The following is a 24,435-nucleotide window of genomic DNA, read 5'->3' as shown; positions in this document are numbered from 1 at the left end:
GGGGCCAAGTCTCATTGGTTGGGAAGGGGATCTCACTGCTCAAACACTCCCTGCAAACAAAAAATCCAAAACCCCTCTTTAAGAATGTTTACTATAACCTCAAAAGACGACTCATCCCAAGACCATGGAAGATACACACACCTGACATCTGGTGGGCATCAGTGTCCAACGCCACGGCTTCCGTGTGGCGTGTGAAGCTGGAGTCCTGTCACGGTGACTCAGGCTGGGGTCTGAATAGGGGTCTTAAAAGCAACTAAGCAACTAGGACGTACACCCCAAAACCCAAGTCCCCACACTCATGTACCTGTCAAATGCTGCGTGGCCATCACCACCAGATGTGAACCAAGATCGATCTGTATCCTGTGGCCCTCATAACCTCCGTACATGCCTGGGCCCAGCACAGGCCTGCACGGTACCCTGCTCACCTCCAGTGGGGCTCTCTCCTGCCAAGGGGGATGGCCCTGAATTAAGTTGAGATTTCCAAAGCTCTACAAAAGTCATCCTTCCTCCTGCTGGTTCAGAAGGCCTAAAGCCCTGAAGACACCAGTGAGAATTGAGCTAGCCTCTTAAGACAGCTCAAACACCTACACACAGAACGCTGGACCTCTCTGCCCTGGAGAGCAGCCGATAACCCACTGGGCTAAACAGAAGGCACAGACATCACACACCCAGAAGCAAGTGGTGCTCACGTTTGCATTCCAGGAGCCGCCCATGTGAGTCCCCCCCTCCAAGGCTTCCAAGTCCCACTTGATTGTTTTCATCATATCTCTATAACATCAGAGACATTATATCTCGTGGTATCTATGAGATCGCCTCTACTTTTACGAGCACATATGCTCCCTGAGTTACCATGGGATGAAACTGTTCCAATAAACCCAGCGTAAGCTGAAAATATCCTAAATAGAAAGTGCATTTGACATAATAGTTTCAACTTACAACGGGTTCATCCAGAGGCAGCCCATCTCGATTCGAACAATGCACCGAGTGTGACTAGTTCACACCATCACAAGGTTGAAAAACAATCACAAATGTAACCATTGTGAGCCAGGGACCATCTGTATTGTGGCTCCTGTCTTCAGAGACAACAGAAACCTCTTCTTAGACAAGAATCACGATTTATAATCCTCAAAATGTTTAACTAAAATTAGTTTAACAATCTACAGGTTCAAACAATGCCGAAGTAGGCCCACAAGGCCGTTTGTGCCATTCACTAAGACACATGACTCTGTAGTAACCCTCACCACAGCCCCTCATGGTGGGTCCCACAGGTGGCTGAGGCTTGTGGCTACGGACACTAATGAAACCAAAATCAGTATGCAGGTGCAGTCAAGTCATATGACTTCTCCACTAGAATATGCACAAATATTCATCAGCAAATCTGATCTTTGCTTTACCTCCCCCTCCCATGACCTAAAAAGGAGTCCACCACACACACACCCCACTTGAAAAAAAATTCGTCCTTGCATTCAATTCTGGGCATTTGGAATAGACCTAATGGGGGATTAAACCTTTCCTCCAACCCATTGATTAGTCTTCTTAGAGGATGAAGGATTTTGCATAACACAAGTCAGCATGTAAAAGATCTTGTATAGAAACATACTTTCGAGTTGTCGTCATAGTGATTCAATATACAAAGGACCCAACACACAGCACAATGTCTATTAGAAGAATGATTAATTTGTTCCCCTAAAAATCCTAATATCTACATAGAAAAAATACCCTACACACATTTTATCATTCTTTACCAGTATAGTCATACAAAGGAGTATCACAAAAGCAAAAGAACACATTTGGTTTGACTCACAGTTCTAAATTTAATATAAAATTGCAAAAACCACCAAGACAAACATGACTATGAAGTATTTAACGATCTTCACCTAAATTCAAGTCACCATTCAACCACCAATACCTCTGCTCTCCTTACAGGAACTTTCCAAAAGTCAATTCTGGAATTAACAGGACAAATTTTTCTGGTGATAGAAATTAGGAAGAAATTGGTTGAAGACTGTTCCTTGGCTGTCAAATTTTTCTCAATAATATTTTGTAAAATAAAAGCGTCAAACAGATCTTTACATTAACTTACAATCTATCAAGCAATACTGGAGCAAGCTTTAAATATTAGCCACATTCTCACAAGACAGGGATGCCCTCTCTCACCACTCCTATTCAACATAGTGTTGGAAGTTCTGGCTAGGGCAATTAGGCAAGAGAAAGAAATCAAGGGTATTCAGTTAGGAAAAGAAGAAGTCAAATTGTCCCTATTTGCAGATGACATGATTGTATATTTAGAAACCCCCATTGTCTCAGCCCAAAATCTCCTTAAGCTGATAAGCAACTTCAGCAAAGTCTCAGCATACAAAATTAATGTGCAAAAATCACAAGCATTCTTATACACCAGTAACAGACAAACAGAGAGCCAAATCAGGAATGAACTTCCATTCACAATTGCTTCAAAGAGAATAAAATACCTAGGAATCCAACTTACAAGGGATGTAAAGGACCTCTTCAAGGAGAACTACAAACCACTGCTCAGTGAAATCAAAGAGGACACAAACAAATGGAAGAACATACCATGCTCATGGATAGGAAAAATCAATATCATGAAAATGGCCATACTGCCCAAGGTAATTTATAGATTCAATGCCATCCCCATCAAGCTACCAATGACTTTCTTCACAGAATTGGAAAAAACTGCTTTAAAGTTCATATGGAACCAAAAAAGAGCCCGCATCTCCAAGACAATCCTAAGTCAAAAGAACAAAGCCAGAGGCATCACGCTACCTGACTTCAAACTATACAAGGCTACAGTAACCAAAACAGCATGGTACTGGTACCAAAACAGAGATATAGACCAATGGAACGGAACAGAGTCCTCAGAAATAATACCACACATCTACAGCCATCTGATCTTTGACAAACCTGAGAGAAACAAGAAATGGGGAAAGGATTCCCTATTTAATAAATGGTGCTGGGAAAATTGGCTAGCCATAAGTAGAAAGCTGAAACTGGATCCTTTCCTTACTCCTTATACGAAAATTAATTCAAGATGGATTAGAGACTTAAATGTTAGACCTAATACCATAAAAGTCCTAGAGGAAAACCTAGGTAGTACCATTCAGGACATAGGCATGGGCAAAGACTTCATGTCTAAAACACCAAAAGCAACAGCAGCAAAAGCCAAAATTGACAAATGGGATCTCATTAAACTAAAGAGCTTCTGCACAGCAAAAGAAACTACCAGAGTGAACAGGCAACCTACAGAATGGGAGAAAATTTTTGCAATCTACTCATCTGACAAAGGGCTACTATCCAGAACCTACAAAGAACTCAAACAAATTTACAAGAAAAAAAACAACCCCATCAAAAAGTGGGCAAAGGATATGAACAGACAGTTCTCAAAAGAAGACATTCATACAGCCAACAGACACACGAAAAAATGCTCATCATCACTGGCCATCAGAGAAATGCAAATCAAAACCACAATGATACACCATCTCACACCAGTCAGAATGGCAAACATTAAAAAGTCAAGAAACAACAGGTGCTGGAGAGGATGTGGAGAAATAGGAACACTTTTACACTGTTGGTGGGATTGTAAACTAGTTCAACCATTATGGAAAACAGTATGGCGATTCCTCAAGGATCTAGAACTAGATGTACCATATGACCCAGCCATCCTATTACTGGGTATATACCCAAAGGATTATAAATTATGCTGCCATAAAGACACATGCACACGTATGTTTATTGCGGCACTATTCACAATAGCAAAGACTTGGAATCAACCCAAATGTCCATCAGTGACAGATTGGATTAAGAAAATGTGGCACATATACACCATGGAATACTATGCAGCCATAAAAAAGGATGAGTTTGTGTCCTTTGTAGGGACATGGATGCAGCTGGAAACCATCATTCTTAGCAAACTATCACAAGAACAGAAAACCAAACACCACATGTTCTCACTCATAGGTGGGAACTGAACAATGAGATCACTTGGACTTGGGAAGGGGAACATCACACACCGGGGCCTATCATGGGGGCGGGGGGGAGGGATTGCATTGGGAGTTATACCTGATATAAATGACGAGTTGATGGGTGCAGCACACCAACATGGCACAAGTATACATATGTAACAAACCTGCACGTTATGCACATGTACCCTACAACTTAAAGTATAATAATAAATAAATTTAATAAATAAATAAATCATGCTGCTATAAAGACAAAAAATATATATATTAGCCACATTCTGTCAGGGCTGACATTAAATCAGCCTAGTCTCATGTCTTGCAGCATCCACAGCTCATTTTCTCAAAACCACTTAAGATTTCAAAATTAACTCAGTTAAACAATGTAAGTCATCTCCTTGATCTTTGACATGAAGGGGTAATTTTCCCCCAAAATAGTACCTCTTTCCTTGACATGATTTAATCTGCAGTTAGAGTATTTAACAGGGTTTTTTTCCTTCATAGAAAATAAAATATACACCTTTCCAATATGAAAAACACTAACTGATAACACTTTTGACCTGGTTCAGCTATAGTTTGTTTTTTTTTTTAAAGTTTAAAAAAGGAACCTAACTACATCTTTGGACCTTATGTGAGGTCGTGTCCAGGGTCACTGGGACCCCCGCTTGGTTAGTGCAGCCAGGTACCAATTGAAGACAGAAACCCAAGAGTTCACTCAAAGCCCCTTCCCAGTGGTTCATCCTAGTGGAATCCATGGGCACAAAGGAATACAGCATTCCACGGAGGGCTTTGGGGATAGGCTGCTTGAGAACAAAGAAGTGGCTCACGTCCCCCAAGTATAAAAGTCAGTGACTGCTCCCAGCTTCAATGCAGCATCATCCACATCAGCCAAGGTCTGGAATCACCCGAGACCCCATCAACAGGGTATGAACGGAACGTGGCCCGAACATACACAGAAGCAATACTCCACCACACAGCAGAGAGCCCTGTCATCTGCGGCAGCATGGATGGAGCTGGAGTACATTACGTTAAGCAAATGAGCCAAGCAAAGAAACAGCGCATGTTCTCACTCAAGCAGGAGCTGAGAGATCTCATGGAGGCCAAGAGTAGGTGGTGAACAGGGCCCAGCAGAGCCCACTCATAAGCAGGATGGGCAGAGGCTGGTAACGGGCACTAACAGCCTAATGGGAGCACAAGACCTACTATTGACAAATCAGCAGGGGGATGGCAGTGGGTCATCTACTGTGTATTTCAAAACAGCTAGGAGAGAATAATTTGAACATTACCAGCACAAGGAAAAGAAAATGTTTGAAGTGAAAGACATCCCAAGTACCCAGATTTAATCAATATAGGGATGAATCAAAATATCACATGCATTCCGAAAATATGTATATATATTATGTATCAACAAAAAGAAAAACTAATGACAGAACCATTTGCGAAGCACGTGCAGGAGAAGAATGGGAAGCCTGACATGGTGGCTGTGTGTCCCCACCCAAATCTCATGCTGAACTCTAACCCTGTGTTGGAAGTGAGCCCTGGTGGGAGGTGATTGACTCATGGCGGTGGTTTCTAATGGTTTAGCAAAATCCCCCCCAAGTGCTGTCCTCGTGACAGTTCTCCTGAGATCTGGTTGTTTGGAAGTGCATGTTTCCCCAGATGTAGAAGCCTGTACAGTCCACAGAACTGTATGCCGATTAAACCTTTTTTTCCTTATTACCCAGCCTCAGGTAGTTCTTTTATTGTAGTGGAAGAACAGTACAGTTCTGAGGACCAGCAATGTTTTCCTTCTACCCAGTGGCCAACAAGGTCCCACACCCTAGCTGGTTTTCTGAAGCCTTTGCCAGAACACTGAGGCTGTTTTGGGGATACTAACTCCCCATCTCTGGCAAACCAGATGGGGCATCCTATTTCCCTTTTACCACCTTTGAGAGAGACCCCACCTCTGAAATGACCTCTGCCAGGGGCCTCCTTCAGCAGCAGCAAAGCTGAGTATTCCTTGCACTTCCCTTCTTCTGAACAAGTGAACATTTTAAGCTTGTTTTTCCATCTTCCCAGCTCATTGGAAAAAAAAAAAAAATCTTATGCTTTTTATACACACACACACACACACACACACACACACACACACACACACGAGAAGTGCCATGAGGGCAGGGGCTCTTGTTTTCCCAGATCTGAGCCTGGCCCTCAAACACTAGCTGAATTCCTACTAACATGATATCCAGAGGCAGAAATGCAAATATCCCCACGACTTCAAATACCCTAAGGATCTAACAGGCCTAGTGGCCCATGTAACTATGGTTTGTGCAGGGCCATTCAACTAGTGTCCAAATCCCTGTCCAAGTGAGCTCTTTAATTTTAGGACTTTTCAGACAGCTTTTTTTGGTTGTTCTGTTTTGTTTTTGTTAAAGGGATCTATTACAGTTACAATCAAGAATATCCCAGGCCGAGTATGGTGGCTTATGCCTGTAATCCCAGCACTTTGGGAGGCCAAGGTGAGTGGATCACCTGAGGTCAGGAGTTCAAGACCAGCCTGGACAACATGTTGAAACCCCGTCTCTACTAATACAAAAATGAACCAGCCATGGTAGCAGGCACTTATCCCAGCTACTCAGGAGACTGAGGCAGGAGAATGGCGTGAACCAGGAGGTGAGGCTGCAGTGAGCCAAGATCATGCCATTGCATTCCAGCCTGGGCAACAGAGTAAGACTGTCTCAAAAAAATAAAAATAAACCAATATGCCCACTTACTTCTTCACCAATGTCAGATATATCAGTTAAAACAAAAATGTGAAACATGTTTTTAAATTTCAGTGTTGAATTTAACCATATCTTTTGAGATATGGAGATAGAAGCTCCCCAAGGATCAGGGGAGAAAAAAGTTAAGAAAATTTCAAAACCTCAGGAGAAAAACAAGTATGGGGTAAGACCTCAAGGCAAAACTTTTTCTTTGTACTTTGATTTCAAAAGAACAGAGATACCAAAAATATGAAGTCTCCCATCTGCATTTTATACTCCTCTATGTCCTTTGAAAGGCTGGAGATGGGATCCCAGGTTCCAAAGTGCCCGGCCACGGCTCACATCAGGTGGATCCCTCTACATCGTTTGAAAGGACGAAGATGGGATCCCAGGTTCCAAAGTGCCTGGCCACGGCTCACATCAGGTGGCATCTTTCACAGCCGTTTACTCCCCTGTGTCTAGAGAGCTCTGTGGCCCAATTTACACAAAAAGGTCCTAATTTACACACGTTCATCACTTTGAACAAAGTCTCAAGAAATGAGACAAATATTGATACTCCACAGAAGTATTCTCTTCCGAAAAGTCAAGTGTCAGGCTTCCATGAGCCAGGCAGCTTGGTTACAGAAAGCACTGGCTGACTTGCTTGTTTAATGTTAAATGCATTTAAAATGCTAAGTGATCCGGCCCCCCCCAGTGGGTGTGTGTGTTGAGCTGGCTGTAGTAGTGATGCACACAGGACCATGTTCTTTCCTTTGGTTTTGCTTCAAGCAGAGCACCCCACACCCAGGAAGAGGCCATAGGATGGCATCGAGGTCTAGGACAGTTCTAAGGAGAGCTGCAGGCTGACTGCCTCATCCGCAAATAGTCTCTCATTTCAGAGGAAATCATTGAACAGAGTTCATAACACGTGAATGTTAAAATTTCTTATTTCTAATTTCATCGCATTAGAACTTTTGAATAACAGATGTGCACCTGCTCCAAGTCAATGAGGATGCTCGGACAGTCTCTCACAGGTCCTCCGCCTCCACATCCCACCTAGAAAACGTCAGCTCAAGCCGATCACAGCGCAGTGCGATTTTCTATAATGTGCACGCCTGCATCTCAGCAGAGATGTGAATGTCTAGAATGTGCCTGACAGGCCCAGGAGGAACTGCAGCAGCTGTGGGGACACACTCCGCTTAGGAATCCGATTTGGAGGGAACTCAAGGTAACTAAAACTAGTTCCACTGTTTTTTCTTGGCAAGGCTTGACCAGGGAAACTTATCACTGTTGCTAATTCATGGTAATTGGGATGGGGACTTAACAGTAATTAGAGCAATTACAGAATTTGCTAGTCAATTACAATGGCACAGATTCCTGAGAATGGAAGAACTGTTGCCCAGGAATAGAGTTCAAGATGTCCTCCCCATGCCCCGGGAAACATGGCATTTCCATGCACCCCTGCTTTGGTCCCCCAGCCACCACCCTCCTGATCTCAGCCATCTGATGGCATCACTCCCCACAGCTGGAAACACCTGACCTCTTGTCACCCTCCCATCTCCCCTGCCTTCTTCCAGCCCGGGGTCTTCAGGGATGCCCACAGAAGGGACCAGGAAACCAGGGCCTGCATTCAAAGTCCTCCACGGCAGGACAATCACCAACGGCCAATACTCCCAGAACCTTCCACCTCTAAAACGCTGCATTCTCTTTGCTATGTACACACGGAAGCATGTCAGGTTCCACCTAAAGGTATCATCAGGTTCCACGCTGGTCAGGAACCCAAGCCTAGTCACTCTGCGTGACTCAATTCACCATCCACCGAGAAGCCTGCAGTTTGGATGGTGGATGCATTTCCCCTGAAGACTCAGAGACGGGAGCCTGGCCAAGGAGACCCATCAACCCCAGTCCCTACAAGGCCCGGATATCCCCTCTGCTGTCTGCACAGAGTACCACAAGTCTAGCAGTGCTGGCTCTGTGGTGGGATCCATCTCAACCTGCAGAGGACCCGGGGCAGAACCGTGCAGCCTAGCTGCAGCCAGAGGCCTAAGGGATTCCCACAAGGCTCTCCAGCCAAGGTGCCCTCACCACAGGCAAAGCCATGCAAGAGAACTGCCTGCTGAACTGGAAACGTCCCAATCTGCTCAGCCAACACAGAAAGACAACAGCCACCTACAGCTGCTGAGCCCCGAAACGTGGCCACTGGGTCTGAAGGGCTGAATCTGGAATTTAATCTGTGAAGTTCTTTTCAAATGTGTTTAGCTATGTAATCAAATCTTTATTCTAATTAAATTTAAAGGAGCCTCTGGATATGGGCTCCCTTGTCAGGCATCACAGCTCCAGGGAATAATGGGAGAGAGAGGCCCAGAGCCTCTCTGCATTCTCCATGCTAATTCAACACGTCATCATAAGGAAAGGCACTCCAGCAGGAGAGGTGTGCACAGGAAGAAATGGATTGGCCCTGACACAAGCATGACCCCCATGGCATCACAGCTGCCTCAGCCAAGAGGCAAAAGACAATGATGCCCACCTGGACAGGCCACCGGATGTGATGACGCAACCCAAGCCCTAGGCCCACAGCAGCCAGAGACCACCCGCTGCTCGTCCCGGGTGAAACACAAGCCCTGGTCCCACAGCAGCCAGAGACTACCCGCTGCTCATCCGGGTGAAATAGGCAGAGCTGCCTGAGCCCTCAAAAGCAGGAAGAATTAAGGAGGCAATTCCCGCGATTCCCAGGACACACATGACACGCCTCGGAGACAGACACAGGCTTCGCTGTGAAAGTGCAGAGGATGGTGCAGTCCCTAGGTGGGCTGCTTCTTCCAACGATCGGGGAAGAAACCAGATCCATTTCCTTGTAGGAGAACCATTTGTACCGTGATTAGACAGGAGACAGAAGGTGGCTGATGTTATCAGATCACCAAGCACCGCACGGCTGCTTCTCCAAGGAGAGCCTGGAAACTTGCAGCCACCCGTGTAGGGGCTGCAGTGTTTACAATGGAGACATGGGTGACTGAGGTCTGGCTTCCTCAGGGAAGCTAAATTTGAACTTTCACCACTGAGGAATCGGTCATTTACAGTCACTCTCCCTCAGTGCAGAAGAGGGCTCAAGACACTGCACCAGACTTCAACACTCAGGGACAAATTCACAAGTTTTACAAAATGTCTATTTACTTGGGATGCCAGAAGAGATGTAGCTTCACACACACACACCCCCGGGTTTGCTTAGCCCCTCCACCAGTGGACCTCACCAACGGATGACACATCCACGCCTCATCCATGGCAGCACAGAAAACCACTTGGAAGACAGCCACTCCCACCAATCTTCCTGGTTTTGGTGTTTAAAACCTGCATCTCATACGTGAGATTACACTTCTCCGAACAACAGACATTGCGACTGTCATTTCACCCAAAAGGGCTTTAAGAAATGACACACGGCCCAGATGCCACAGGTCGCAGGCCACCGTACTCTAGCCTAATTCCTTTGTACCTGTATGGAGGCTTCACAGATACAGCCCCATCACATTAATGACCGTATGAGAAGCTCAGGGCAGAGACTAACTCAATGCTGAATTTTTACATATTTATCGCCCTTTTATCCAGAAGACAATGGAGAAAGGCTGGGGCAGATCACCTCATTGAGTGTAATGACTCCAGCCACTTCTCTTCATCCCAGGTCACTCCCTCAAATCACACGCTTTTGAGAAACCAAAGTCATTCTGTTCTCTTCACTCTGGGTTCCAAGTACTAAATTCCTCCATTTTATATCTGGACTGCAATCTGATACAAAATTTAAAGCTAATTTAGGTTGCGGTAATAGCTCCTATTTACGTTATAGAAAAGGCATGAATGAAAACTTTAATCTGTTCATAGGACCAATTTTGTAAACAAACCAATTATTCAAGCAATGATTGTCTACAGTTAGATGCAAATTACTTTGCTCATAAAAGATTTTCCAATAGGCATTTTTAAATCCATGGTCTGTATTTCCTGAGCCTGTCTCTGCACCTTCCCGAGTGCACAGGACTTCTCAGGGCATCCCATCAGCAGGCCCACTGAAGAGAACAAGCCCGCAGCCCCCAGCCCAGCAATCAAGTCCGAGCCTCAGCAGCCCCTCATCCAGCTGGGGCTTCCTCACCAGCACAGCACCCAGAGGACTCCAGGTTTAATGCCACGTGTGCATGGAAAGTCGAGTGCTGGAAGGACCACAGTGGACATTCTACAAATGCAAATTCCCTCCTCGAACAGCCCAGCAACCCTCTACCTTCCTCAAAGTACCCATGCCAGGCAGGCATAGAGTCTAATGGGGTGCCTAGGAATCAGCATTTAATATGATTCTGATGAATAAAAAAGTTTGAGAGGCCGGTCAGCGAGAGGCTGCCATGGTCTCCACTGATTTGCAGGCTCTGAAGAGACACATCCAGGTAACAGGTCAGACAGGACAAGGATGGGGAGGTGGAGGGCAAATCCCATAGGCCACCAACCACCCCGCCATCCCCAGAGACTCCGTGATTTAAGGAGAGGCAAAACCAGGGAGAAAAGATGCCTGCACCACTCGAGGGACTGAGCTTTCACCTAAAGCGTGCAGCATGTGGCTGAGGGTCAAAGTTGGGCAAGCCAGGAGCACAGAACGGGGTTCACAGGCCCAGAGGTGCCCCCCACACCCAGACCTCCCAAGCACTGCCTGTCTCCTGCTCCCCTCTATTGTGTTGGTTTCTCAGCTGCCCCCCACCACCTTACACCTCTCTACAAGCTTGGTGAACTGAAAATAGCACGGGGGTGTAAGAGCTGGGCTCTGGGGCCAACATCCTGCCTGAGACATTAGTTCCACCCTACCCAGCTGTGATATGAGCCCGAGATTTCTCAAATGTGAGATGGGAAGGAACTGAACCCACTTCCCAGGGCGGCTGTGGAGACTGAGATCACATATAGCCACACCTCGGCGTCCAGCACACGTGGGACCCCAGCCGCGTTGACCCTGATGGGAATCCCTCTATGCCCCCTCTGCTACCAGAGCCAACTCCCACCAGTAGCTGTGGAGGGTGCGTCCTCTATTCCCACGCCACTCACCTCCCATCACTCCACACAGTGACCTGCCGCGCAGCAGCCACCAGCAAACCCAGCCCCACTATCCAGGCTCCTGTGGATAACCGAACCCTCACCTTGGGGCGTCTTCTACTTGCGGTTCCAAAGGGGGCCGAGAAACCGCCCTCAAGGGCACTCACCTGTTCCTTATTGCACGTAATGACGTGTCACGCAGGTCCACCAGCAAACCCGGCTCCACCATCCAGGCTCCTGTGGATAACCGAACCCCCACCTTGGGGCGTCTTCCACTTGCGGTTCTGAAGGGGGCCAAGAAACCGCCCTCAAGGGCAGTCACCTGTTCCTTATTGCACGTAATGACCTGCCATGCAGGGCCACCAGCAAACCCGGCTCCACCATCCAGGTTCTGGTATGTAACTTCCCCCACCCCGGCTTCTTCCTAGGTGTCTGGGAGGCTCAGAAACTGCCCTCCAAGGGCACTCATCTGTTCCTTATTGCACTAATACCTCGTTTACAGAAACCCACTTTGACTTCCAGCACTGCAGGTGTGACAATTTAGGAATCCTGCTTGCTTGCAAGCTCCAAGAGCTTGAGATCATGTCCACCTCACCAGCATCCCAGAGACACAGCACTGTCCCACTGTTTAAAATTCCAAAATACTCTTTCAAAATGCTAGTGGCATTTGGTTTGCACATAAAATGCTAAACACCTTCAAGTGAAACAAGTATCTTCAACAGTTTGATTCAATCATAACATGTGAGTTACACATCTGCGAAGTTGTAAAGCCTCATGCATTTATAACATTTTATGCATGGTCAAATGATTAATATAAATTATGAGAATCTCTAACAGGTTTTTTTTCTGACATTAGATGACCAAAGGAAAACTGGGTTCTGGCTGGCTTGTGGGCCTGTAGAGGCAGACATCGGCTGACACAACCAAGCTCCTTCCCACTGACATGGCCTCATCCCAGGCCCCTCACCCGGACGCCCGTAGGCCCCTGGAGGAGCAAGCTGACCTGCCCACATTTCTCAAATGCACAGCTGTTGCTCACACTGCAGATGGAGCTCAAGGCACGAGCAGGCCACCACGCTAAAACTACCACGCAGCGTCCACGCCAGGTGATGGTGGTTTTCACTCCATCCCAAAGCCCCATATTTGAGTTTACAGCTATGACTACTAAATGGATTTTTAGACCCTCAAAAACATACTTTGTTTGCTTTTATGCAACAAAGTTAAAAGTTTATCCCTCAGATACAGGCTCTGAAACTGTGGAATAATTATTTCGGAACAGAGCCTCTGCCAGATCAGGATAAGCACTTGGGACAACACCCCGTGACCTCAGCCCACACAAACCCATCCAGAGACCTCCCGCACTGCTCTGTAATTTCTGTGGATTTCTGTAAACGCGGTATTAGTGCAATAAGGAACAGATGAGTGCCCTTGGAGGGCAGTTTCTGAGCCTCCCAACCACACGGCCATGTTCAGGCTGAAGCCGCACCACCTGCAGAAACACTGTCCCTCCCCGAGGTGTGCCTGGCTTCTCCCTTTTTCCAGAACTTAACAAAATCTGAAAGGACAGGTCTGTGTAGAAAAACACAAACTACTTGCGATTTCTTTTCCCAGTTCAGGCTGTAGGAAGCTCCTTTCAGCCCTCACCGTTTTCTGACTGTGGCTTGGTTCCCATAAGAAATAAAGTCAGAAGCCGGGCGCAGTGGCTCAAGCCTGTAATCCCAGCACTTTGGGAGGCCAAGACGGGTGGATCACGAGGTCAGGAGATCGAGACCATCCTGGCTAACACGGTGAAACCCCATCTCTACTAAAAAATACAAAATATTAGCCAAGCGTGGTGGTGGGCGTCTGTAGTCCCAGCTACTTGGGAGGCTGAGGCAGGGGAATGGTATAAACCCAAGATCCGGGCACTGCACTCCAGCCTGGGCAACAGAGCGAGACTCTATCTCAAAAAAATAAAAAAATAAAATAAAGTCAGAATTCTAGTCCCCGTCTCCTGGGCGGTGTGGCAGGCATACATACCTTCAGTTACATGAGGAAAGGCGTGGCAAGCCCCCTTCCTTCAGTAAAACTGCACAGTTCCCAGAACCCTGATGCCATCCCCCTCAAGCCACTCTGAACACCTGGACAGAGCACATTTCAATGCGTGCACCTTTGTAGGCTAGTTTTCTATTTCTCCACTAAATCACCCCAAATTTAGCGCCCTAAACACTGACTTATTTTCTCACATTTCTGGAAGCTGGAGTCCAAAACAGGTCCCACCAGCTAACGCCCAGGTGTCAGCAGGGCTGGCTCTGGGGGAAGCGAACATCTCCTTCCCTCCTGTGGCCTCTAGAGGCTTCACACATCCCCTGGTCCATATGGCACCCACCAGTCTTCAGAACCCACAACAGCCCTGATGGCCCAACAGGAAGACGCAGAACGTCAGGAACCCAGGCTCCAGTGCTATGGCCAAGCCTCCACAACCTCCCAGCATCTCACGCACTCCCGTGCGAGCTAGTATAGATTCCACTTTAACTAGTGTCACCTGTGTAAGGGGTAAGTGCCCAGCTGTGAACTGGTTAACCTCACCCACACAGACGCCGGGAATAAACTCACAGGCCATGGACCACTGCACAAGCAATGAGCGACCACCTGTTCGGGGACCTCCATGGCCCAGCAGAGCCCTCCGGTGCCTCCCCATGGGCTCAGGGACCGGCGGCCAGGGTCTGCAGAGCCAGAGGGCCCTGGATTTAAAAAAAAAAAAAAAAAAAAAAAAAAAAAAAAAAAAAAAAAAAAAAAGGCAGCTCCTATGTTGGGACGCACCCGCCCGTGGTTCAGTTCCCGGTACTTTAAGTAGCCCAGGTGGACAAGCCGCTCCGCGTGCAACCCCATCACCAGAATAACGTCTGCACGTGGCGACTGCACGGGTGTCCACCCCTCAGCCCAGCTGGCCGCGCTAAGCACATCGCCGCCGTGATGCCCAATCAGACTCAGCTGCTGGCACAGCCCAGGCATCGGACCCCAAGAACATTCCGGATCACAATTCACAGTAGTGATTGCGATCAGGGCCACATGTGGCTGAATGTATTTACAGGAGGACGCCACAGCCGATCTATCTGGACTGAGAGCATTTCCCACTGTACATTCTTACAACACCATTTTATTTGCACTTTATTAAACTGTTATGGCTTTTTCTGCCTATCTACTTTATGGGAGTGTTCTTGTTCTTATGACTGCAGTGATACTTCAAGCTACAGCTATCAATGTGTAAAATTAGTTTGGAAGGCGCCTTATCATTAAACATTTCACAAGCAAGCAATCAGAGGCACCTAACCTGGAGGCCCGTTTTCTTCTCTGAGCCAAACCTACGTTGGACTCAAAGAAAACAGCACACGGAGAGGGGCTGGATCTCCAGCACTCATTTCTAGGGGGCCTCCTGGGGAGCAGATATGGAGGGAGAAGCCCTGGGCTACGGCACTGTTGTACTAAAGAAAAGTCCATTTGGGTAAATGCAAGCACCAGACTGAAGAGATTAAGCAAACCATGAAAAGAAACCACTAACTACAGCTTCTCCAAAACAGAACTAAACTCCCTTTAGTTTGAATTGGAAAAGCAGAAGTGATGATCAGGATACAAAAGAAATGACAAAGTATCTGAACACAGGAGAATAAACAAGGGCCACTGTCTCTTCCGGTGTCAGTGGGAGCCTCACATCTAAGCTGGATTTAGAAGGTTGCTACTTTGGACTGAAAGTTATCCCCAACCCTAGGTTGTAAGCAAGTGGAGTAGAACGCTTCAATTATTTCAAAGTTTAGAAGTAAAGTTCTGCAACTCTCACAACCATTTTAAATGGTGTGAATTTTAAAGTGACTCAATCTGTTGGCTGGAGTATCTAACGGCTTAACCACAGGGTCATGTTGGAAAATTATTCCAGTTGCTTTTGTTTTTCCTACTGAAGATGTATTTGAACGTTCTTGTAGTTTGCAGTTGGCTGGTTCTGATGTTTGGTCCTGAGGAGGCCCAAGTACCCAGAGAGGAAGAATCTGAAACCTCAAGACACTCCAGTGCTATCTGGGGAGATGGAGACCCCAACCTAAGGGCTACTGACAGACTCAGCATGGGCGCAATCCCGCCTGACGCAATGGGCCACATATTTTCCGCTTACAAAACAACATAAGCACATACCCCCAGGTGTGCACCCATGCTCTGTACACGCTCATGTCTGTCCATGCCAATACCAGTACACACCCCCAGGTGTGCACACACGCTCTGTACACATCTGTCCCCGCCAACACCAGCACACACCCCCGGGGGTGCAAACACACTCTGTACACGCTCACGTCTGTCCATGACAACAGTACACACCCCCGAGGTGTGCACACATGCTCTGTACACATCTGTCCCTGCCAATGCCAGCACACATCCCCAAGGTGTGCACACACGCTCTGTACATGCTCACACCCCTTCCTGCCAATATAAGCACGCACCCCCAGGGGTGCACACACGCTCTGCACATACTCACATCTGTCCCTGCAGTCTGAATTAAACAGTCACGGAGAGGCAGAAGAGGAGGAGGAAAGACGCAATGGGCACTGAGGTCCTGGGCCGGCTCCCCTCCCTACCTCGGGAGACACCCCTCATGTGATCCTGCTGTCACTCACCCTTCTGCCTCCATCCTCCATCCTCCCATATGGATCAGGAGGACGCCCACTGCACAGAGCTGTGATGAGCATGAACAGAAGATGGCAGGAGCTCATGCCAAGGTGCTGAGCACGGGGCCTATGGAGTGCTTCTTTCTGCTGTGGCTGATATCATTAAACAAGAGGCTGACACAGCTTCCGGAGAGAATGTCACTCACTGAGAAACTGAAACGTGTGACCTAGGAGCCTGTGAAGGTCTAAGAACCAACAAACCAAATGATTTTGTTTGTTTTTCAAACACTGTAGCCTGTTTTTTCTTTTTTTAATGCTCTACCTTGGGTATCATTTAGTTTAATTTCAAAGTAAGTCCAATAAATACACAAAATCACAGGACTGAGCATGGAGCATTGTTTCACTTCATGTCCTCCAGCCTTTAGGACACATTAAGGAAAGACATGATTCCAGGATTCCCATTAGAAAGGCTGCCCTGAGGCACCTGCTGGGACAGCCAAATTGCAGCTGTTGATGTTGCCCCCAAGCTGCTTGGATGAAGCAGAAGATTCCTGAGGTCTCTTCTCTTCTGTGCCTCACCCAGGAGAGAAGGTGGAGGGAGAAAGGTGAGAGAAGACAGGAAGAAGGAGGGGGGAGGGAGGGAGAGAGGAGGGGGGAGGGAGGGAGAGAGGAGGGGGAGGGAGAGAGAGAGGAGGGGGTAGGGAGGGAGAGAGGAGGGGTAGGGAGGGAGATAGGAAGGGAAGGGAGGGAGAAAGGGGGGGAGGGAGGGAGGGAGGGAGGGAGGAGGGGCATGTTCCATCCACCAAGGCAGCTGCACTGCAGAGAGAATGGAGGGTGTGTTGCCTCTCAGGACAGCAAGTTCAAGCTGTTTATAATTGTTAGTGTAAACAGTGACCAGCTGAGGACAGGGCTGTAATTGGAGTTGACAACATTTTATTTTCATAGTTGATATTGTGGACCTGGATCTAAAGCACCGTGCCTTGCCCTTTTGCCAGATGGGCCAATGCCTCTCTATACTTAAGTCTATTTGACTAAATACCTGATATTGACTAGGAATTATGTTGTGTAGGATACCCCTTACCACAGTAACGTCAAACTCACGTTCTCAATGCAATTTGCTCAGGGACTGGCTTCTAACTCTGGGTGGGAATGTTAAACTCAGTCCAGTTCAATTCAATAAGCATTTATCAAGAAAATCCTAGACCAAGAGCTGTGTTAGACACTGGGTAGGGGGTAATGGGGATACGAAGATGTAGAATTAGGACTCAAGAAGCTCAAATGCTCTCATTTAATTCCCTAATGCAATTACCCAGCTTCAACCTGAGGGCTGTAATGTCTAAATTCACTTTTTCTTCATTCCAGTTCTACATAACAAAGCATAAATAATAATAGAGGAATGATTCCGTGTTGGACTATTCAGTGGACAGAGAAGAGCATTCTGACCGGCGTGAGACACTGTCTCCATTTCCAGGGAGCCTGTGACGTGGCTGCACGGAGCACACGCGTGAAGATTCAGGAGCACGAGCGTCAGGTGACGGGAGGAGCACGGAGGCAGCACCAGACAGATGCCTGCCGAGGGGCCGCTGCAGCCGAGCTGGCCGGGAAGGTCACGGGAGCGGGCTCAGGCGTCTCCCTCCAGCCACACTTGGTTTTCATGAGGACGCGTGCAGGGAAGGGGATGACACCGAAATGCTGTGGTGCTGAGGGGAGGAGGGGAGGAATGCAGGGTTGAGGGCTGGCCACCACCCCTTGCGTCCCTGCCCCTATGAATGCTGCCAAAATCAGCCCCAATGGGGAGAAGTGAGGTGGCTGAAAGAGGTGGACAGACTTGGCTTCCATGGAATTCACAGATTCCAGTCATTAAAATTACCTTCTGAGTTTTCATTTGGAAAACTTTGCAAAGGTACTTAGGGACAAAAGGCAGAAGATGAAACCAACACAGTTGGGCTCAAACCGCCGCCCTTCTCCTCTCTGCATCCAACACCCACCCTGAGCCCCTGAGTGCGAGGACCCGGAGCTGCCCAACCCAAGGGCGCGGCCCCTGACCAGAGGAGGGAGCGGCACAGCGGGGCCCCCAGCATGTGGATGGCAGGATCTGTGCTATCTCAGTTCCAAGGCCCCAAGCAGAGAAGGCCTGGGGCTCCCAGCTGAAGCTTTGCTGTCTCCTCTGTCACCAAAGTCGAGAAGGACTGAGTGAGACCAACGCCGGACCTGCCGGCTCCTCAGTGGCTGCCGATGTGGCCCTCAGGCTGCGGGTGAGACTGTCTAGGGGAGCCCAGACAGCGGTGAGAATCACAGCCACGAGTGCTCCAGGGGACCCAAAACACAAGCGCAGCCTGAGGAAGGCAGCGACCGCTCAGATCCCCGTCCAGGCTTGTGTGCCACACTCCAGAGGCACACGGCATCAGAACATGACGCTTTAAGTGGCTTTGTGGGGTGCAGGAACACAAAGTGGGGCCTCGAGTGGCTCAGAAGTCACTCCCACCAGACAGCGGGGACCTGGGCGGCCCCTCTGGACGTGGCTGGAGTCTCTCCAGGGCGGGCTCCAAAGTTCCACGGAGGAGGTGAGAGTCCGTCTTGCTCTGACCTGAGAAAGGCCCCTAATAGGTATCCTGAACATGCAGGCACACAGCTGGCTGACTCATCTGAAGGGACCTGCTGTTGCCACAAGCCAGGGAAGGCTGGAGAGAACTCGACTAACACAAGAACCTTGCCCAGGCACCCACCTGGGGCGCCCACGAGAAAACTAGGGAAGCTGTGAAGACGGAGGTCTGCACGGGGCTGGGAGAACCCAGGGAGGAGCCGCACTGGGGACCAGGTGGGACGGAGGGCTGGGCCTCACAAGCAAAGGACGGAGGCGCTCAGTGCCATGAAGATCCCGCTGCACCCACAGCTGCAGGCGTGGCTGGCAGCACGAGCTTGGTTGCAGGGGCCCAGGAGCACGTGTGTTTGGCAGGAGCTGCCCTCCTGGAGCCGCACTACGGGTACCGTCATTTTAGAGGCAGGCACCTGATATCAACGATGACAATCAACCATGCCACCCTGAATTATAGCCGTGTCCTCAGCGGGTCACTCTTTACGCTGACAATTACGAAGAGCTTGAACTCGCTGTCCCAAGAGGCGACAAGCCCTTCATTATCACGGCGGCAAGCCTCTGTGCGGCCCTCCACCCCCGCCGCTTCCCGTTGGGGGCAAGTGAAGTCCCGTGACGGTGACTCAGAGCCAGCCCAGTAGCTTCAGTGCAGGAAAAATCACAAACACTCAAACACATCCTAAACATGGGCAGTTGGTAGGAGCCGATTCCTCAATTCAACCTGTTCGGAGGCTTTCTGGGCTAGCACAGCTCTGATCACAGGCTTGCGCTTTCTGCTCCCTGTGAAGGGCGGCGAGGAGGCCGGGCTCTGCCATTCTGCAGGCTTCACTACGTGAAGTCTGCCCGGTGGCCTGTGCCAGACAGTGTGACCGTTGCCCGCAGCGAATACTCGGCACAGCAGAGCCGGCGTGGGGAAGAACAGAAAGTGCCCTGTAAACCCTCAGAAGACGCTAAGCCACGCACGGCCTCACGTGCACTGCGTGTCAATCACGGGAAGCAGGAAGGAGCTCTTAATAGTTCCAGTAAATGCAAAGGCCGCCCTGGAAAACTGCGTGAAACTTTCTGACGACTCACAGGTGAGGAGCCACTGCCTGAGACACAAAGGTAAAGAATTAATCTGAAACTGCATATTATAAAACTTATTTTTAAATGACGGTGCTTAATTGAAAAGACTCCCAAAGAGTACTGCATTAGAAAGTGACAGAGTGAAACCGTGAGGCTGACCACAGGAGTCCCTGGAAAATTCACCAATGGGGACATTGTTTCCCAGTGTCAAAACTAGGAAACAGAAGAACCGCACCTGATAAAACATTCAATTAATCACTTGAGTCCTCCCCACATACGAAGCTATGTTAAAAAGTGTTCCCAGAAGCTAAAGTGAGCAGGAGGGCTGTGAACACACAAAGAAAGAGCCACTTCGTCTGCGGACCACGACAAAAGAAACGCTAATGAGTGCCTATGACATGCTGGAGTCCAGGGCTCTGGGTACAGCTGTGACGGGGACACTCAGGGTTCCACTGTCCAGATGGGAAAACAGGGTGGAAACACCAGGGAGCCTGTCCCAAGGTGCAGAGCCAGTGAACGGTGGTTCATACTGGGCCAATCCCAGCTGCCAGGCTCTGGGGCTCCTGGGGACAGAAGCCTGTTGACTTCACTCTGGTGTGTGAGAGGCGGCAGCATCCCCCAAAGGAGCCTGGAGAAGTGGTGTTACCCTCCATCCCTCCATCCCCTGTCCCCGGTGTTACCCTCCGCCCTGTTCCCAGAGTTACCCTCCGTTCCCCCATCCCCGGTGCTACCCTCTGTCCCCTGTCCCCAGTGTTGCTCACCATCCTCCTCACCTCCGGGCCCCTCTCCCTGTCCTCCCTCATTTTCCTGTTCACCCAGAGCACGTCACATGACTCTTCCCTTTTCAAGAGGCTCAGCTATACCCAGAGGCATTCCAGCCTATTCAGGACAGGACACACACCCTGGGGAAATGCTAACACAGGGTCGGAAGGGCCTGAGACCCTCACTGTCACCCAGGAAGGATGGAAGAGCCCACGGTCATGCTGCTTGTGAGGCAGGATGAAAACATCTGTGTCCAAAATATTATTTTCACTAGAACTGTTCAGACCATCCGTGAACGAATCAGTTAAATACCAGCAAGGGCCATTCCCACTTATTCTCTGGCTACAGTTTTCCACCCACCAGCAACCACACTTCTAGGAATTATCCCTAATGCAGTATCAGCGCCTTGTGCCTTTAGGAAAACCTCTTTCTCTCCAGCTTTGTCCTCCTTCCACAAAAGGTGCCTCTGACTGCCTCACTCACCGTACCAGGATTTCGCTCGGCTACAGAGGAAAATCTGCATGGGGCTCAGAGGTGGGTGGTCCCCTCATGGGCAGCAGCTCTGTGACATCCTCCGAGGAGCCTGGCCCAGGCCTGCCCCACACACCAGGACTCAGCCTTCTGGCCCTCGGGCCCCCGAAGCTGCTTTCCCTCCAGGGGTCATGCCTCGGGCAAGAAGGCCGGACAAGAGCCCAGGGCTGCTGTGGGTCGGGAAAGCCTCCTGACACCTCCCACTCCAGGACCCCCCATCAGCATCCCAGCATCTGGACCTGTGTCACCAGCCGCTCTGCCGTGCAAGAGAATTGGATTTTCAGCTGGGTGTGCTGCTTCCCTAAACAAAGTAGGGTGTTGTTACTGAGGAAAAAGGAAAAAGCTAGCATCTTCCTGGCAACCCCACGACATCCAGCCACTGGTTCTCACCACCCCAGAGATGTCCATCCAGGGCAGATAGTGTCTTCAACCAAGCGCCACTGACCCAGAAGTGCAGTAATTAGTACACTTTCACCAGAATCACCCACTCCTTCACCTTTACACCCAAGAAAAACATGTTTGCCAGGCAAATTAGATGTCCAGGAGGTGTAAGGAAACCCCAAGCCTGCTTTAAGCCTCAGACTTTTGAGACCGTTGAGGGCTGTGCGCACAAGAGCAAGGCTGCACCCGAAAGCTCTGCTCCTGCCGGACGTCATGGACAGACCACACGGCTCAGCCACATGGACCCTTCCAGGACTTCACGAGAGGGACCTCCGTGGTACATGCAATGATGTGCACTTCGTTCAGCCTCGAACAGACCACGCCCTCGTTACAGGGTCAGTGATCCACCCCCTGCCATCAGCTGCCCACCTCACCGAGGGTCTGTGTCTGCATCTGTCATAACTTTGCTGTTTTACCCGGGTACTAAAATGCAGCATCGGAATGTTTAAAGGTCTTTAAATATCAACCCTCCGGGTGCAGTTCTTGGCACTTTAATGCGGTCACTCGATGCAGGCCTCACTCACAACTCTGAGGTAGCTCATACCTTTCCTACCTAACCAAGGAAGAAACGAAGGCATGGAAGGTGCAGCTCCTAAGGAGCAGATTAGGATTCAAACCAGTGATCTTCGTCACATGCTGAGCTACCTCCCAGGCTGAGATAACATTCAAAATTAACCAGGTAGAACAGCGTTCCATAAATCAGCCAGAAATGGTCCTTGTGGATGGGCCTCTGGTTATTCCCTGAAGAACAAGACCATTCGCCCAAAAATCCACCTGTGTCACACTCAAATGTTTACATATACAATTATTTTTAAAATACCCCAATCAAGCATGTTCACAGCCATTTAGAGCCATACAAATTGTCTGCTTTGCTGACAATCAACCCAAGACCTCTGTCGGCAAAGGGCACGGTGCCAGGTCCAGAGAAGGTGGGACAGAGACACAAACAGGAACCGCTCCGTTTCTTTGGGAGCCTCGCTCTGATGGGCCCGCGAAGACATGGCGCAGACGGCGGGGCACAGGCAGAGGGCAGGCCAGGAGAAGGGGATGCATTGCCGGGAGGCAGTGCTTTGAGCTCTAATGGATGGAACACTGCTAACCAGCGAAGTGGAGAGAGGGCAGCCGTCTGACAGGACGAAGAGGCAGCAAAGCACAGTTGGCCTCGGGGAACCGGAAGCCACAGGGACATCAGGCTGGGTGCTGCTGTCTGCTGGCCACCGGCTGGGAGACTGTACTGGACCTGGAGGGACATCCCTGACACTCCCCACTGGATGCCAGGGGCACCCCCAGCCGCAGGTGAGAACCACGGATCCCATGGTGAATGAGGACAGCCTGTGGGAAGTAGGGCTGGGACAGCTCTGCACGGCTTAATAGGAAAGTTGGGTTCTATTTTGTGGGGTTTTGGTCACGCCAATGGCTGGTCAGTGCTGTCCATCAGGAAGTGATTTGAGGATAGATTAGAGAAGGGGCTGCCAAGGCCAGCTGGGCATTCGCTGCCTGGGTCCAAGGAAAAGGAAATAGAGGCTGGCGATGTGACAGTGTGGGGGAGCACAGAGGGAAGGAACTGGTGGAGACACAGGACTGGCTCCGCACAGGGCCACGAGCAGCTACCCGGGGGTCGTCCTATTAATTCTCCTTAGGGTCCAAGAGGCGGCTGTGAGGATCCCTCTCCTGAGGACAGAACTGCTCCAGAGCCACACAGCGAGGATCCAAAGAACCAAGATCCCGGCCAGCTCCAAAGTGGGCGATCTTGACCCCTCACCCGTGGTCCTGAGGCAGGGATCAGAGCCCCCTGGACACACAGACCCTCCCAGGAACTGCAGGAAGGGGAAGCAGACGCCCCGGACCAGCGGCAGGACCCAGGGTTTCTGCCCTCCAGGGCACATTTGGACCAGCCACTGCACAGGTGGACACACGGTGCTTTAACCCGCGCTGGGGAAAGGAGCCCTCGCTGTCAGGATGGAAGGGTGGAGACCCCACCCTCGATGGGGACCGGCCTCCCTACTTTAACCCGCGCTGGGGGAAGGAGCCCTCACTCTCAGGGTGCAGACGGCAGCTCGATCGGGCTGGCCTCCCTGCTAGGCACAGCCTGAGCCACATGACGAAGTCCAGAGAGGATTACCATTGTACACCTGGCCCAGCTTCCGGCAGCCCCCGACCAGGCCACTACCCTCACTCCAACAGCCCGGTCCATCACCAAGCCCCACCCTCTTCTGCCAGCCCTGCCCCCACAAGGCCCCTCCTCTCGCTGCAAGTCCCGCCCCCAAGGCTCAGCTTGCCTGCAGCCCCGCCCCACTGGCTCCACCCCATCGCCTGCAAGCCCCATCCCCAAGGCCCAGCTCATCCCCGCCTACGAGGCTTCACTCCTCACCTGCAAAGAGCCACCCCTTACTAAGCTCCTCCCATCACTTGCACAGCCCCGCGCAACATAGCACTACGCCCTCCAGGAGCCCCTCTTTTCACCCGCGCAGCCCCGACCTTCACCAGGCCCCACTCATCTGCATAGACACGCCTCTCGCCACGTCCCACTTCTCCCTTGCCCACTTCCCCCTCCTTCTACTGTCCACATCCTGCTGCTGGCCCCACCCCGCCCCTTTCGTCAAGCCGGCCGCGCCCCTTTTACCCGTGAGCACGCTTCTCCCCTTGCCGCCTCCTTCGGCATGTCG

At 49.9% G+C, this 24,435-nt stretch overlaps 1 pseudogene; it reads right to left on the bottom strand.

Moving 5' to 3' along the window:
* Positions 1-17,296: 17,296 nt before the first annotated feature.
* Positions 17,297-24,241, bottom strand: LOC140711136 (uncharacterized; annotated as a pseudogene).
* Between the last annotated feature and the right edge of the window lie 194 nt (positions 24,242-24,435).

The sequence above is a fragment of the Chlorocebus sabaeus genome, unplaced genomic scaffold, assembly GCF_047675955.1.
Source record: "Chlorocebus sabaeus isolate Y175 unplaced genomic scaffold, mChlSab1.0.hap1 unalloc_scaffold_217, whole genome shotgun sequence".
NCBI lineage: Eukaryota > Metazoa > Chordata > Mammalia > Primates > Cercopithecidae > Chlorocebus > Chlorocebus sabaeus.
This window is presented reverse-complemented; position numbering and strand designations above follow the sequence as displayed.